This window comes from Arachis hypogaea, chromosome 14, assembly GCF_003086295.3.
Source record: "Arachis hypogaea cultivar Tifrunner chromosome 14, arahy.Tifrunner.gnm2.J5K5, whole genome shotgun sequence".
Classification (NCBI taxonomy): domain Eukaryota; kingdom Viridiplantae; phylum Streptophyta; class Magnoliopsida; order Fabales; family Fabaceae; genus Arachis; species Arachis hypogaea.
This window is the reverse complement of record NC_092049.1, coordinates 93,569,821-93,586,784: the sequence shown is the minus strand read 5'-3', so window position 1 is coordinate 93,586,784 and position 16,964 is coordinate 93,569,821. Positions and strand designations below refer to the sequence as shown.

Here is a 16,964-nt window from a genome sequence, read left to right as displayed (position 1 = left end):
ACGCACGATTGTAATCTCAACTCCTTTTCACAACTCCGCACAACTAACCAGCAAGTGTACTGGGTCGTCCAAGTAATAAACCTTACGTGAGTAAGGGTCGATCCCACGGAGATTGTCGGCTTGAAGCAAGCTATGGTCATCTTGTAAATCTCAGTCAGGCAGATTCAAACGGTTATGAGGTTTTGATAATTAAAATATAACTAAAATATATAAAATAAGATAGGAATACTTATGTAATTCATTGGTGGGATTTCAGATAAGCGTATGGAGATGCTTTATTCCTTCTGAACCTCTGCTTTCCTATTGTCTTTATCCAATCGTTCATACTCCTTTCCATGGCAAGCTGTATGTTGGGGGATCACCGTTGTTAATGGCTACCGTCCGTTCTCTCAGTGAAAATGGTCCAAGTGCGCTGTCACCGCACAGCTAATCATCTGTCGGTTCTCACTCATGTTGGAATAGGATCCATTGATCCTTTTGCGTTTGTCACTATGCCCAACACTCGCGAGTTTGAAGCTTGTCACAGTCATCCCTTCCCAGATCCTACTCGGAATACCACATACAGGGTTTAGACTTTCTGGATCTCAGGAATGGCCGCCAATTGATTCTAGCCTATACCACGAAGACTCTGATTGTGAACCAGGAGGCTAAGAGATACACACTCAAGCTATTGCAGATAGAACGGAAGTGGTTGTCAGGCACGCATTCATAGGCGAGAATGATGATGAGTGTCACGGATCATCACATTCAACAGGTTGAAGTGCGAGTGAATATCTTAAAATAAGAATAAGCTTGAGTTGAATAGAAAAACAATAGTAGTTTTGGTGCACGAAAATTACTTCACACTATGTAATTCCGCACAACTAACCAGCAAGTGCACTGGGTCGTCCAAATAATACCTTACGTGAGTAAGAGTCGAATCCCACGGAGATTGTTGGCTTGAAGCAATCTATGGTTATCTTGTAACTCTTAGTCAGGAAAACAATTCACTTATCAAATTGAATCACGAAAAATAAGAGAGTATGAAATAAATACTTATTATGCAGTAATGGAGAATATGTTGGGGTTTTGGAGATGCTTTGTCTTCTGAATTTCAGCTTTTCTCTTGTATTCCTCTTCCCTCATGCATGCAAAAGTGCAAAGTTCCTTCCATGGCAAGCTCTAAGTAAGGTGTCACCGTTGTCAGTGGCTACTTCCCATCTCCTCAGTGAAAATGGTCCAAATGCTCTGTCACAGCACGGCTAATCATCTAGAGGTTCTCGATCATACTAGAATAGGATTTACTATCCTTTTGCGTCTGTCACTACGCCCAGCACTCGCGAGTTTGAAGCCCGTCACAGTCATCCAATCCCAGAATCCTACTCGGAATACCACAGACAAGGTTTAGACTTTCCGAATTCTCCTGAATGACGCCATCAATTCTAGCTTATACCACGAAGATTCTGATTATGGAATCTAAGATATACTCATTCAATCTAATATAGAACGGAGGTGGTTGTCATGCACACATTCATGGGTTGAAGAAGGTGATGAGTGTCATGGATCATCACCTTCTCCATAATTAAGCGCAAATAAATATCTTATATAGGAACACGCATGTTTGAATGGAAAATAGAAGTACTTGCATTAATTCATCGAGACGCTGCAGAGCTCCTCACCCCCAACAATGGGGTTTAGATGCTCATGCTGCCAAAAGGTACAAATTTCAGATCTAAAATGTCATGAGATTCAAAATAAATCTCTAAAAGTTGTTTAAATACTAAACTAGTAACCTAGGTTTACAGAAAATGAGTAAACTATGATAGATAGTGCAGAAATCCACTTTTGGGGCCCACTTGGTGTGTGCTGGGGCTGAGACCAAAGCTTCTCACGTGCCTGGACTGTTTTGGGCGTTCAACGCCAGGTTGTAACCTGTTTCTGGCGTTGAACTCTAACTTGTAACCTGTTTCTGGCGCTGGACGCCAGACTGCAACATAGAACTGGCGTTGAATGCCAGTTTACGTCATCTATCCTTGAATAAAGTATGAACTATTATATATTGCTGGAAAGCCCTGGATGTCTACTTTCCAATGCAATTGGAAGCGCGCCAATTGGACTCTTGTAGCTCCAAAAAATCCATTCCGAGTACAGAGAGGTCAGAATTCAACAGCATCAGCAATCCTTTTTCAGCCCGAATAAGATTTTTGCTCAACTCCCTCAATTTCAGCCAGAAAATACCTGAAATTATAGAAAAGCACACAAACTCATAGTAAAGTCCAGAAATATGAATTTTTCCAAGAAACTAATGAAAATATACTAAAAACTTAACTAAAACATCCTAAAAACTACATGGAATTAACCCCAAAAAGCGTATAAAATATCCGCTCATCAAGTTTGCATTAATTCATGAAGAACAGCAGAGCTCCACACCTTAATCTATGGGGTGTAGAAACTCCACCATTGAAAATACATAAGTGATAATGGTGTTCATTGGCTTCGGCCCCAGAGAGGGAACTAGAATGACCAAGACCTAGGGTCTAAGGACTAAACGTCCAAAGATGTAAAATAAATCTCTAAAAGTAGTTTTTATACTAAAATAGTAACCTAGGGTTTACAGAAATGAGTAAATGATGCAGAAATTCACTTCCGGGCCCACTTGGTGTGTGCTTAGGCGAAGCATTGAGCTTTACACGTGTAGAGACTTCTCTTGGAGTTAAACGCCAGGTTGCAGCCTGTTTGTGACGTTTAACTCTGGTTTGTATCCTGTTTCTAGCGTTTAACTTCAGAATAGGACAGGAAGTAGGCATTTGAACGCCAGTTTGCGTCGTCAAAACTCGGGCAAAGTATAGACTATTATATATTGATGGAAAGCCCTAGATGTCTACTTTCCAACGCAATTGAGAGCTCACCAATTGGGTTTTTGTAGCTCCAGAAAATCCATTTCGAGTGCAGGGAGGTCAGAATCCAACAGCATCTGTAGTTCTTTTTCAGCCTCTGAATCAGATTATTGCTCAGGTCCCTCAATTTCAGCCAGAAAATACCTGAAATCACAGAAAAACACACAAACTCATAGTAAAGTCCAGAAATGTGATTTTTGCATAAAAACATAGTAAAAACTAACTAAATTATACTAACAACTACCTAAAAATAATGCCAAAAAGCGTATAAATTATCCGCTCATCAATGACTAGAGAAGAGTAGAGTGAATTAACCCTAGACACTTGAGAGATTTGAGTGCATATACACTACCAGTGAGGGTTCAATACTTGATTCTATGTTCCCTGCTTTCATGAGCTGTCTTCTTACAAGTTTACTTGTCTTTTACTGTATGATTTGAATTAGTGAAATCTGATTTATGTTTGTCTTGGAGAATTTATTTACTTTTAACCAAGTAGGTGGGAGTATTTTTATATTTAGTTGCATTCATATAGATAGGTTTTATTTCATAAGTTTTACCATTCCTCTTCACTCTTATAGTTTCCCTTGAGCTTAGCATGAGGACATGCTAATGTTTAAGTGTGGGGAGATTTGATGCACCACTATTCCGTGGTACATCTTGTGCTTATTTAGTGGATTTTATCCACTATTCTCACACTTGTTCATGTAAATTGCATGTTTTACATTTTCCTTCCTAATTCTATGCTTTGATTGAAAACATGCTTCTTTGACCTTAATTTTGCTATGTTTAATCCCATCTTATTACCATTCGATGCCTTGATATGTGTGTTAAGTGATTTCAGAGTTTATAGGGCAAGAATGGCTTAGAGGATGGAAAGGAAGCATGCAAAAGTGGAAGAAATACAAGAAACTAAAAGAATTGCTAAGCTGTCCAGTGTGACCTCTTGGTACTAATTCGACAATAACTTGAGCTATAGAGGTCCAAATGAGGCGGTTTTAGTTGCGTTGGAAAGCTAACATCCGGGGCTTCGCAACAATATATAATTTTCCATAGCTGCTCTAAAGATAGGTGACACGTACGCATGAATGACGCGTACGTGTGACCTGGAGAAAATGCAAGCCATGCGTACGCGTGGACGACGCGTACGCGTGACAGTGCCGCGTGCTGGATGTATCAGAAATCGCTGGGGCGATTTTTGGGCTGTTTCTAATCCAGTTTTTGGCCCAGAAAATACAGATTAGAGGCTATAAAGTGGGGCAATCCATTCATTCACAAGGAACATTCATTATTCACAATTTTAGGTTTTAGATGTAGTTTTCTAGAGAGAAAGGCTCTCTCCTCTCTCTTAGGTTTTAGCATTAGGATTTCTTCTTCTTCTCAATTCCAGGTTCAATGTTCCTTTAATTTAGTTTCTCTTCTACTTTTATTTATTTTAGAACTTTGGTTTATCTATTTCACTTGTTAATTACTTATTTTTCCAATTTAGTTTTTGAACATTTCAATGTTAGATTTGATTTTATATTTAATGCAATTTGAGGTATTTCATATTTATGATTTTAATTTAGGTTTTTAAATTCTAACCTTTGGTTGAGTAATTGGTGACACTTGAGTTATCAAACTCCTTTCTTTATTGATAATTGGAATTTGCTAGTTGATTTGGATCCCTCTAAAGCTAGTCTTTCCTTAGGAGTTGACTAGGACTTGAGGAATCAAATTGATTAGTCAACTTGACTTTCCTTTATTTAGTAAGGGTTAACTAAGTGGGAGTAATGAACAATTCTCATCACAATTGATAAGGATAACTAGGATAGGATTTCCAGTTCTCATACCTTGCTAAGAGCTTTATTAGTTATTACTTTAATTCCTGCGATTTACTTTTCCTGTTCATTATTCAAAAACCCAAAAAAATACTTTTCCATAACCAATAATAAATCATACTTCCCTGCAATTCCTTAAGAGACGACCCGAGGTTCCAATACTTCGGTTATCAATTTTATTAGGGGTTTGTTACTTGTGACAACCAAAACTTTTGCACGAAAGGATTTCTTGTCGGTCTAGAAGCTATACTTGCAACGAGAACTTAATTGTGAAAATTCTAGACCACGCGAGAGTTCTGTTCGTCATGCATCACAACACCAAACTTAAGATCTTGCTTGTCCTCAAGTAAGAAAAGAACCATGACTTAGTCTTAACCTCATGATACAGGGGTGAATGATTGAAATCTCAATGAGTTTGGTAAGCCGTTTCACTCATGCGCCATTCAACACAATTGATCATAATCTTTCAAGGCTTCTGCCCAGATTAGATTATAGAATCATTCCTTGAATCATCACCTTGAAGAAAAGCAAGCTTATTTACTTTGTTTCCATCATTTAAGTTCATTGGGTGCTTTGCACCTTGAGCCTAGCCGTGACTCTAAATGTTTTGTCTCAAGCTTTGCTCGATATAGAAATACCACAAGCACATAATTGGGGAGCTCTTTGAGCTTATTTTGTCTTTTCATTCTTTCCCACTATTGGTGCTCAGAGCCTTTGGCTTTCTCATTTTAGGGGGGTGCTTTGCACCTTGAGTTTAACCATGACTCTGAATGCCTTGTTTTCAAGCTTTTGGCTTGATACATAAGCACCACAAGCACTTGACTAGGATGCTCTTTTAGCTTATTTTTCTTTCAATTTCCTTAGTCAGTGGTCCTCAGAGCCTTTGGTTTCTCTTATAACCCATTTTTCTTACTTATTGTTTCTTATATCCTTGTTTCTCTAAGGTTTTGTCAAGTGTAAAGATCCCATAATAGTCCTCTAGACTAAAACCTCAAGCAATTTGGCTCAAATTGTGTTAAACATTCTTAGTTAGTTTGGCTTTCTAAACTCAATTTGTCATGCTCTTTATGATCAGTCCTTGTTCTTTTTGTTTCTTTCTTAGCACATGATTCATTGTCCATATTCAAGGGGACATTGAATTATGAAGATTAAGTTAAGTAGGTACAACAAAGGATGTTCACACATAATTAAAGCAGATATAATAACATAAAGCAAAACAAATAGATTATAATAGCTTAACAGAGAATGATGATAAAAGAGAAGGGAACTTGACAACCTCATTCATTATTATTGTTCCCTTCTTCATAATCTTCTTCTTCCTGTGCTCCTCTTGGCTTCCAAATTCTGGCTTCAGATTAACTAGCTTTATCTTTTTGGTTCCACAGACCATTTTTTTTAATTCATTCTCCCTCCACTCAACGCACTGCTTGCTTATTATTGTAGCTTCTTTCCCAAAAATGCCAGCTAATTTTTCAAATGGCGTGATGTCCGAATGTGCTTTGTTTTGAGCCCAAATATTGTAATTCATCCCGGCGTGCAAGTGCAGTCGCTACGATTCTTCAGTATCATGCTGGGCTTCATAGAGGACTCGGTATTCCTGGAACTCTTGGTGGTTTGCCCTCTGCAAGGCCCTGAAATCTTGAAACTCTTTGTGATGAACTTCTTGCAGGGTTTTATATTCTTGGAACTCCCTCATAAAGTGGTCTTGTTGTGATGAGAGCTCCTGTATTATAGTGTACATTTGTTGCCACTCTACTCCTTGTTGTTGAGGGATTGGAGCATGTTGATGTGGTCCACCTTGATTTTGAGCTTTTTGATCCTCTTGCTCCTCCTTTTGAGCCTCTTGTTCTTACTCTTCAACTCCCTAGACCTCTTCCTCATGAGCTTCCTGAGGAGGTTGTGCTTTGACTCTTTCCATTATTTTCTTAGTGATTGGGTGTCCTAGTAAAATTGGAATGCCATTCTCTATTAAAGCACCAGCCGCTTCACAGAGATGATAAATAATGCTAGGGAACCCTAGTGGAGATCTTGAACTTAGATTGGAAGAAAATGGTATATCTCATTTGGAATTATTTTATCAAATATCACTTCTTAACCGATCGTTATGCAGTGAATCATGATTGCTCTAGCAATACTAAGTTCAGATCAGTTACTTGTGGGTGAGATTGAACGATAGACGAATTCCATCCAACCTCTTGCCTTGGGCTTGAGGTCCTGCCTTCTCAAATAGAGTGCCTTTCTCGAAGCTCCCATGATCCATTTTGCACCCGGCAAGGCAAGATCTCGAATCACTTCATCAAGCCTCGGGTCATGCTTTTTCCTCTCAGCATATGTAACCTCTGAAGATGATGAGGTTGAGATTCTCAACCCTAGGACCCTCCAGATGCTTTCCGGACTAAAGTCAATTTCTTTGCCTCTTCCAAGGCTCTTGTAATTCAAAGGTCTTTCATCATGTGTCTGTGCATTGGTGAGGCATGCATTGACATAGAATTCTTGAATCATCAATTGTCATACCTTTCAAATAGGGACATAGAGTACTTTCCACGTTTTGATTCCTGTTTGGTCCATGATTTTAAGATACTCTCCTCTTCTTAGATGAAATGGTCCTTCATAGATGAATTTCTCGCCGCACATAACAGTGTAGAATAAGTTTTCATGAAAGCTGAAGAGGAACCTTGTGGAATCATATGAAGCTTCCACTGGTTTCTTTCCCTTTCTTTTGCTTGAAGCAGAGGCTTTCTTAGGGGCCATTTTCTTTGATATGGCTTGCTAGATCAAAACCAATCCCAAACTTAGAGAAATTGCTTATCCTCAAACAAAGAAAAGAAAGACAGAATGTGAAGTGAAGGGAGGAAGGTTGAGAGGTAAATGAATGGTGGTAACTATGAAGAGAAGTATAGAAGGCTACGGTGGTAATGATAGAAGATGTTGAGACTTGATGCATGAATAGATGAGAGATGGTGGTATTTATAGTGATTTAGGGTTGGGAAATGAATGGTGAGGATTAGAAGATGAAATCCAAGGGATGCATGTTCTAAGATGGTGTGTCCGAGGCTTGAAGAGATAAGGACAAGCTTTGTGACGGTGATAGTGTGTGGTGAATCATAGCCTAGGAAAAAGAAAGCCAATGCATGTAAGAGAGAGCAAACCAATACATGTGTACTTAATATGTGGCTTGGAAGGTGAGAACATGCGTAGCTTTCTTTATGAATTGAGTTGTAGGGGGAATCCTTTAGGGTAAGCAGGGACGGATCTACTTATATTGTAGTGGGGGCAGAATTTTTTTGAATAGTACATGATAATAATATTTATTTGCCTCCATTAAATTATTAAATTTGACCGCACAATAAATTTTTATTCAATTTTTGACACTTGATAGTCAATTTAAAAACTTCATATTAGATGTGCATTATAATGATAAATTTTCAAATTTAAATGAGATTGGTGTTCTTTCTTAAAAATCGACTTGAAAGAATATTATTTATCCATTAGTGTTTTTTTCTTTTGAAATTAGTTTTAATTTTTTTCATAACGATTACACTAATTGAATGAACTTTTTTAACTATGAATATCATTAAGATCAAAGCTAATTGTATGAAAGGTAGGGTTTAAATATTTTTAAATAATTGTTTAACAACATATATATAAAAAAGAGACATTTTGATTATATTGTTAATGAAAAATTATTCAATCTTTTTAAAATATAAAATATAAAAAAATAAAATTTTAAATTATATGTTATTATTTAAATTATTATTTTAGTTTTTTAATTTATAATTGGATATTCTGAAGACTAATCATATTTTATAATAACAAAATATAATTATACCAACAATTATGTTACGTATACATAAAAAGTAATTATTTGTACAAAATAAATTTTGAAATACAAAATATATATTGAAAATAAGTTAAATAATATATATATATATATACACACACAAATTTATAGTAGATAATTTGCTAGCTAATTTTCTATGTAAACAAAATATTTTTATTATAAAAATTATCATGCTATATATATTTTGCTCCCACAATCAAAATTTTTTGGATCCGTCACTAAGGGTAAGCATACAAAAGAACAAATGCATGTGCCTTGATAAGAACAATGGTATGGAGCTTGCAGAGATTTCCTGAATAGTCACAAGCAATACATAAAAAGACAAATTCAAGTGATAACCACAGAGGAAAAACAAATATAAAACAAAGGAAAAAGAAAAGAAAAGAATCATGCACGAGGTGCAAGATGTAGGGGGGTTATGTGTGCCTCCAAAGTGCATGCATGAAGGCCACCACACCAAACTTAGTTTGGTTGTGGTGTGAATAAACCGAAATTAAGAATAATAATGCAAGGAGAGTGAAGTTTAGAGTGGTGTCCTAAGGGTGGCGTGGTACTTTAGGGTGAGCACGTTGCACGCCCAAGAAGTCTTTGCCCTGGAGTGTAGTATAAAGCCTAGCGTGGAACGCTAGGGCTTTCATGTGGAACGTGAAATGGGAGGTGGGTGTTATGGCGTGCAACATGATCAAATTCATGTGGTACGTGAATGATCTAATGCCCTGGAGGTAGTCCCTTAGAACTTCACGTGGGACGTGGCTTATTTCACGTTGAACGTGAGATCACAAAGGTCCCTGGAGTGATTGTTAGAAGAAGAACAAATCTTAAAAAGCAAGACTAGAAGAGAATTGAGTGAATCAACCCTATACACTTAAGCAATTAAAGATCATATACATCCGGTGAGGGGTAACTTACCGGGTTCGATTGCTCAATTCTATTTTTTCACCTATTATGACCTCTTATCTTGCAAGTTGTTCATTATTTTAAGAACTCAAATTGATTTATGGGACTGCTTTAATTGTCATATCATTTTACCCACTATGTTTATATGTTTTCTTGGAAATTGATTTATTTTGACCAAGTAGGCATAAATAGATACAAGCAAATAAATAGTTAGACATAGATAGAATAGATATAGATAGCTTACTTGTAATAAGTGGGGCATCCCTTAGTCTTATCCTTCTTGATGCATAGCATGAGGACATGTTATTGTTTAAATGTAGCAGAATTGATGAATCCATATTTGATGATAATTTTTTGCTTGAAGTGAGTGGATTTTATCACATAAACTTGTACTTATTCATTGAAATATCATGCTTTTATGAATTCTCTCTTAATTGTGCTTAATTGTTAAAAACATGCTTTTTATGCTCTAAATTATCAATTTTAATTCACTTTTCTCTCATTCGGTGCCTTGATATGTTTGTTTGGGTGATTTAAGATTTTTGAAGGCAAGAATAGCTTGAATAAGTAGAAGAAAAGCATGCAAAGTGGAAGAATTCAAGAAATGAAGGATTTGCAAAGCTGTCAATCCTAACCTTTTCGTACTAAATTGATCATAACCTGAGATATAGAGGTCCAAATGAGGCGGTTTTAGTGGGATTAGAAAGCTAACATTTGAGGCTTCAAAATAATATGCATATGTCTATAGTGGACATTGAGTTGTGCATGCACACACACCATTATGTACGTACGCATGCATCTGAATGCATGCCTCATTTAATGAAGCATATGACCCACAATTTCTTGCCCATTTTGGACCCAATCTAACTCATTTTTTATGATATTGAACCAAGAATTGAAGGGGATGAACCAAGTAGTCATAGTTGAGGTTTTTATCATGTTTTAGGTGATTCTAGAAAGAGAAGCTCCAACTTCTCTCTAGAATTTTAGGGTTTTAGCTTAGTTTTCTCTCTAATTTTAGATTTTAATCTTGTTTTAATGTAGTTTTCTTTATATTTTCTTATTCTATCCTCTTAGTTCACTTAGATTTTATTGTTAGTTTCTTGTTTTATATTATTTTAGTTTATGAACCCATGTTGAATTTTGGTTTTCTATTAATGCAATTTTGATCTTTTTCATGTTATTGATGCTTAATTGAATTGTTGTTATTTCTTTCTTGAATTTGATAGTTATAGCTTTTATAACTCATGCAATTTATGATGTTTTTCTTTTCTTCATTCCAAGTGTTTGATAAAATATCTTTTTTAGTTTTTTAGTAGAATTTTGCTTCTTGGCTTGGGTTGGTAATTTGGGTGACTTTGAGTTACTAATGTCCAAGTTGAGATAATTTAGAGATTTTAATTATTCTTGTTTCTATTAACGCTAATCTTTTGCTAATTCAACTTATGGATTAGGATTAAGTAAGCCCGGTTGACTTTCCTCACCGTTTAGAGGTTGATGAATTGGGTTTCCTCCTTGTGATTATCATGTTATGGTTAGTGACAAGGATAGTGATCCTTAACCATCAACCCTTACCAAGATCTTTCTTAGTTAGTTCCTTAATTGTCTTAGTTTAGTTTCCTTTGCCATTTAGTTATTACTTGCTCATTTAATTTCTTGCTATTTATATTTTCGTTTATTGCAATCAAAACTCTCATTTTCTCATAGCCAATGATACGCACACCTCACTGTAATTCCGTGAGAGAATGACTCGGGACTTAAAACTCCTGGTTATTTGATTTATTTTGTGACAGTCTTTATTTAAACTTTGATTAGGTTCAATTGTTGGTTTGGGACTATACTATTGATGAAGCAAATTTTTTTGAAAAATTATAAACCGACATTTGGCCTTCCATCACTCACATAAGAACCCCAACTATTCTGTTCAGAATGGAGTCCTACTATGGAGGAATAGGTTGGTGGTTCCAAAAGGAAGTTCATTGATGCAATCAATTTTGCACGAATACTATGATGGCATGATTGGAGGTCATTTTGGCATTGCCAAGATTGTGGAACGGATTTGCTCTACCTGCTACTGGCCGAATATGCAAAGAGATATAAAAGCTTCTGTTCTTTCCTGCTCCACTTGCTAATGCGCCAAAACAGAGGCCCGACTACCTGCAGGGTTGCTCCAACCTCTCCCAATACCATCACAAGTGTGGGAGGCTATCTGCATGGATTTCATCACAGCTCTTCCACAGTCTCATGGGTATACGATCATCATGGTGGTCATTGATAGATTGACAAAATTTTCTCATTTTATACCCTTGAAACATGACTTTGACAGTCGTTCAGTGGCAAAGGCATTCATCAGGAATATTGTCAAACTCCATGGCTTTCCTAGCTCCATTGTCTCAGATAAGGACCGAATCTTTATGAGTCACTTTTGGTGGAGATTATTTAAGTTGCAAGACACTACTATATCCATGAGCTCAACATACCACCCACAAACAGACGGGCAAAGTGAAGTTGTGAATAAGACATTGGAGATGTATCTTCGTTTTTATTATTTCGAGAATCCCAGGTTATCATTCGATATGCTACCTTAGGCCCAGTATTGGTATAACACTTCTCATCGTAGAAGCATCAAAATGTCTCCTTACATGGATCTATATGGTCGTGCCCCCCAAATCTCATTAGATATGAGTTCTCTCATGCTGAAAAATCGTTATTGCCAGAGCTGATAACCAATCGAGACACATTGATTGAACAGCTTAAGGCCAACCTCAGTCGTACCCAACAATATAGAAGACGTTTGCTGATAAAAATCATCGAGATGCTGAATTTGAAAAGAATGATATGGTACTGGTTCATTTACAACCTTACTACCAACACTCAGTGGCTTTGAAGAAAAATCAGAAGTTGCAAATGAGATACTTTGGACTATTTTGCATTGTCAAGAAACTTAACCCGGTGGCCTATAGAATTAAACTTCCTCCAGAGGCTAAGATTCATAATGTGTTCCACATTTTAGTGTTAAAGAGATTCTGCAGAGATAACATTGTTCATTACATGCCATTGCCTCTACAAACTAGTGCCAAGAGTCCTATACTTGAGCCTTTTCGAGTTCTGGCATTTTGCACCATTCTCAAACATGGAAAACCAGAACATTAGGTCCATGTGCAATGGGAAATTGGAGACACTACAAAAACATCAGGGAAACCAGTTACAGACATAACTAGACTATACCCTACTATCAACCTTGAGGACATGGTTGATCTAAATGGAGAGGGAAATGTAAGAAAGAGAATAAAGAAATTGGAAGGGAGTGAGCACTCTAATGCAAGCAATTCTACTAAGGGGGAGTTAGTTAAAGAGCAGAGACACGTGGCTGATGAACCACCTCCTTCGAACGTGCGTAGAAGCATCAGAAAATGCATCATAAATACCAAATGGAAGGATTATTGATGAGCGGATAATTTATACGCTTTTTGGCATTGTTTTTAGTATGTTTTTAGTATATTTTAATTAGTTTTTATTATATTTTTATTAGTTTTTAAATAAAAATCACTCTTCTAGACTTTACTATGAGTTTGTGTATTTTTCTGTGATTTCAGATATTTTCTGGCTGAAATTGAGGGACCTAAGCAAAAATCTAATTCAGAGGCTGAAAAAGGACTGCAGATGTTGTTGGATTCTGACCTCCCTGCACTCAAAGTGGATTTTCTGGAGCTACCGAAGTCCACTTGACGCGCTCTCAATTGCATTGGAAAATAGACATCCTGGGCTTTCCAGCAATATATAATAGTCCATACTTTGCCCGAGATTTGATGGCCCAAACTGGCGTTCCAAGTCAGCTCAAGAATTCTGGCGTTTAACTCCAAAACTGGCACAAAAGCTGGAGTTAAACGCCCAAACTGGCACAAAAACTAGCGTTTAACTCCAAGAAAAGTCTCTACACATGGAAGTGTCAATGCTCAGCCCAAGCACACACCAAGTGGGCCCGGAAGAAGATTTCTGCATTAATTACTGATTTCTGTAACCCTAGGCTACTAGTTTTCTATAAATAGGATCTTTTGCTATTGTATTTTCATCTTTACTCATACTTTTTGATACACTTGATCACGTTTTGGGAGGCTGGTCTCACGGCCATGCCTGAACCTTGTTCTTATGTATTTTCAACGGTGGAGTTTCTACACAACATAGATTAAGGTGTGGAGCTCTGCTGTTCTTCATGAATTAATACAAGTACAATTGTTTTTCTATTCAACTCAAGTCTATTTCTTCTCCAAGATATACATTCGTTCTTCAACTTGATGAATGTGATGATCTGTGACACTCATCATCATTCTCACCTATGAACATGTGCCTAACAACCACCTCTGTTCTACTAGCAATGGCTTGAATGCGTATCTCTTGGGTTTCCAATCTAAGATTGGAACCTTCGTGCTATAGGCTAGAATTAATGGCATCCATTCCTGAGATCCAAAAAGTCTAAACCTTGTCTGTGGTATTCCGAGTAGGATCTAGGAAGGGATGACTGTGACGAGCTTCAAACTCGCGATTGTGGAGTGTGTGACAGACGCAAAAGGATCAATGGATCCTATTCCGACATGATCGAGAACCGACAGCTGATTAGCCGATGTTGTGACAGAGCATCAGGACCATTTTCATAGAGAGGACGGGATGTAGCCATTGACAATGGTGATGCCCAACATAAAGCTTGCCATGGAAAGGAGTATGAATGATTGGAAGAAGGCAATAGGAAAGCAGAGGTTCAAGGGGAACAAAGCATCTTCATACGCTTATCTGAAATCTACCAATGAATTACATAAGTATCTCTATCTTTATTTTATGTTTATTTTCATCACCTTAAACTCCATAACCATTTGAATCCGCCTGACTGAGATTTACAAGATGACCATAGCTTGCTTCAAGCCGACAGTCTCTGTGGGATCGACCCTTACTCACGTAAGGTTTATTACTTGGACGACCCATTGCACTTGCTGGCTAGTTGTGCAGAATTGTGACAAAGTGTGATTCACGTTTGAGAGCTCCAAGTCTTTGGTGCCATTGTTGATGATCACAATTTCGTGCACCAAGTTTTTGGCGCCGTTGCCGGGGATTGTTCGAGTTTGGACAACTGATGGTTCATCTTGTTGCTTAGATTAGGTATCTTTTCTTCAGAATTTTTAAGAATGAATTCTAGAGTTTCAAGGTGATGTTCCCACCATCACAAAAGCTGATTGATTCTCATCAATTTAGCTATTGAATGTAATGTCCTGCTGAAGCTTGGCCAAACATGTCTAATCTTTTAGACTGAAGCTTTGGACTAACATTGCATGATTCCTGGAATTCTTATTAAAATTTTTGATTCTCTTTATTTTCTTTTCTATATAGTTTTCGAAAAAAATACACAAAAATTTTAAAATCATAAAACCAAAAATATTTTATGTTTCTTGTTTGAGTCTAGCATCAATTTTTAATTTTGGTGTCAATTGCATGTTTTTATTCTTGCATTTTTTGAATACATGCATATTGTTCTTCATTGATCTTCAAGTTGTTCTTGATGATTTCATTGCTTTGATCTTCAAATTCTCTTGTTTTGTATGTTTTGTTGTTTCTTACATGCATTTTTACATTGTTATAGTCCTTAGTATACAAATTTTTTAAGTGTGGTGTCTTGCATGCATTGTTTATTTGGTCTTAGTTGCATTTTTTTATTGATTTCCATCATCAAAAATTCAAAAATATTTTTAAAACTATGTCTTTTCAAGTCAATAATACAGAGAATTGAAGATTCAGAACATTCAGCAGAGGAATCAAACAGAAAAAGCTGGGCGTTCAAAACGCCCAGTGAAGAAGGAAAACTGGCGTTTAAACGCCAGCCAGGGCACCTGGCTGGGCGTTTAATGCCCAAAAAGGTAGAGTTTTGGGTGTTAAATGCCAGAATGGGCACCATTCTGGGCGTTTAACGCCAGGATGACACTAGAGGGAAGATTTTGTTTTTAATTCACATTTTTTTCAAGTTTTCATAATTTTTCAAAATCAAATCTTTTTCAGATCATATCTTTTCAATCATATCTCTTTCAAAATCAATTTCTTTCCATTTTATATTTATTTTTACTATTTTCAAAAATCCTTGCTTCAATTAAAGATTTACTTCAAAATTTTCAAGTTGTTACTTGCCTATTAAGAAAGGATCAAACTTTAAATTTTAAAATCATATCTTTTAATTTCTTGTTAGTCAAGTAATCAACTTTAATTTTAAAAATTTTCTTTTTCTAAATTGATTTTCAATCATATCTTTTCAAACATATCTTTTCAATCACATCTTTTTCAAAATTAATTTTTTCAATCATATCTTTTTCTAATTTCAAAATCTTTTTCAAAAATCACTTGATTTCTTTCTCAATCTTAGTTTTCGAAAACCAATTACCAAATTTTCAAAATCTCTTACTTTAATTTCGAAAATTTCTTCCCCTCTTCTCCACCTCCTCCTTCTATTCTTCTTTTCCTCTGACACCTCAAGGAATCTCTATATTGTGACATAGAGGATTCCCTACTTTCTTGTTCTCATCTCTTTCATATGAGCAGGAACAAAGATAAAGGCATACTTGTTCAAGCTGATCCTGAACCTGAAAGGACCTTGAAGAGAAAGCTAAGAGAAGTTAAAGAACAATTATCTTTAGAGGGCCTAACAGAGCTCTTCAAAGAAGAAGAAACCATGGCAGCCGAAAACAACAATGCCAACAATGCAAGGAAGGTGCTTGGTGACTTTACTGCACCTACTCCTGATTTCTATGGGAGAAGCATCTCTATCCCTGCCATTGGAGCAAACAACTTTGAGCTTAAGCCTCAATTAGTTTCTCTAATGCAACAGAATTGCAAGTTTCATGGACTTCCATTAGAAGATCCTCATCAGTTCTTAGCTGAGTTCTTGCAAATCTGTGACACTGTCAAGACCAATGGGGTTGACCCTGAAGTCTACAGACTTATGCTCTTTCCTTTTGATGTAAGAGACAGAGCTAGAACATGGTTGGATTCACAACCTAAGGAAAGCCTGAACTCTTGGGAAAAGCTAGTCAATGCCTTCTTGGCAAAGTTCTTTCCACCTCAAAAATTGAGTAAGCTTAGAGTGGAAGTCCAAACCTTTAGACAGAAGGATGGTGAGTCCCTTTATGAAGCTTGGGAGAGATACAAGCAATTGATTAGAAGGTGCCCTTCTGACATGCTTTCAGAATGGAGCATCATAGGAATCTTCTATGATGGTCTGTTTGAACTATCCAAGATGTCATTGGATAGCTCTGCTGGATGATCTCTTCATCTGAAGAAGACGCCTGCAGAAGCTCAAGAACTCATTGAAATGGTTGCAAATAACCAATTCATGTACACTTCTGAAAGGAATCCTGTGAATAATAGGACAACTCAGAAGAAGGGAGTTCTTGAGATTGATACTCTGAATGCCATATTGGCTTAGAATAAAATATTGACCCAACAAGTCAATATGATTTCTCAGAGTCTGTCTGAAATGCAAGCAGCAATAGGCAGT

The 16,964-nt window shown here is 36.7% G+C and overlaps 1 non-coding gene across 1 annotated transcript; it reads right to left on the bottom strand.

The window, feature by feature from the left end:
- Positions 1–16,541: 16,541 nt before the first annotated feature.
- LOC112746705 (small nucleolar RNA R71) lies at positions 16,542–16,649 on the bottom strand. Its single transcript, XR_003174574.1, has one exon. It is a non-coding gene; the product is annotated as a small nucleolar RNA R71 (small nucleolar RNA).
- Positions 16,650–16,964: the final 315 nt, after the last annotated feature.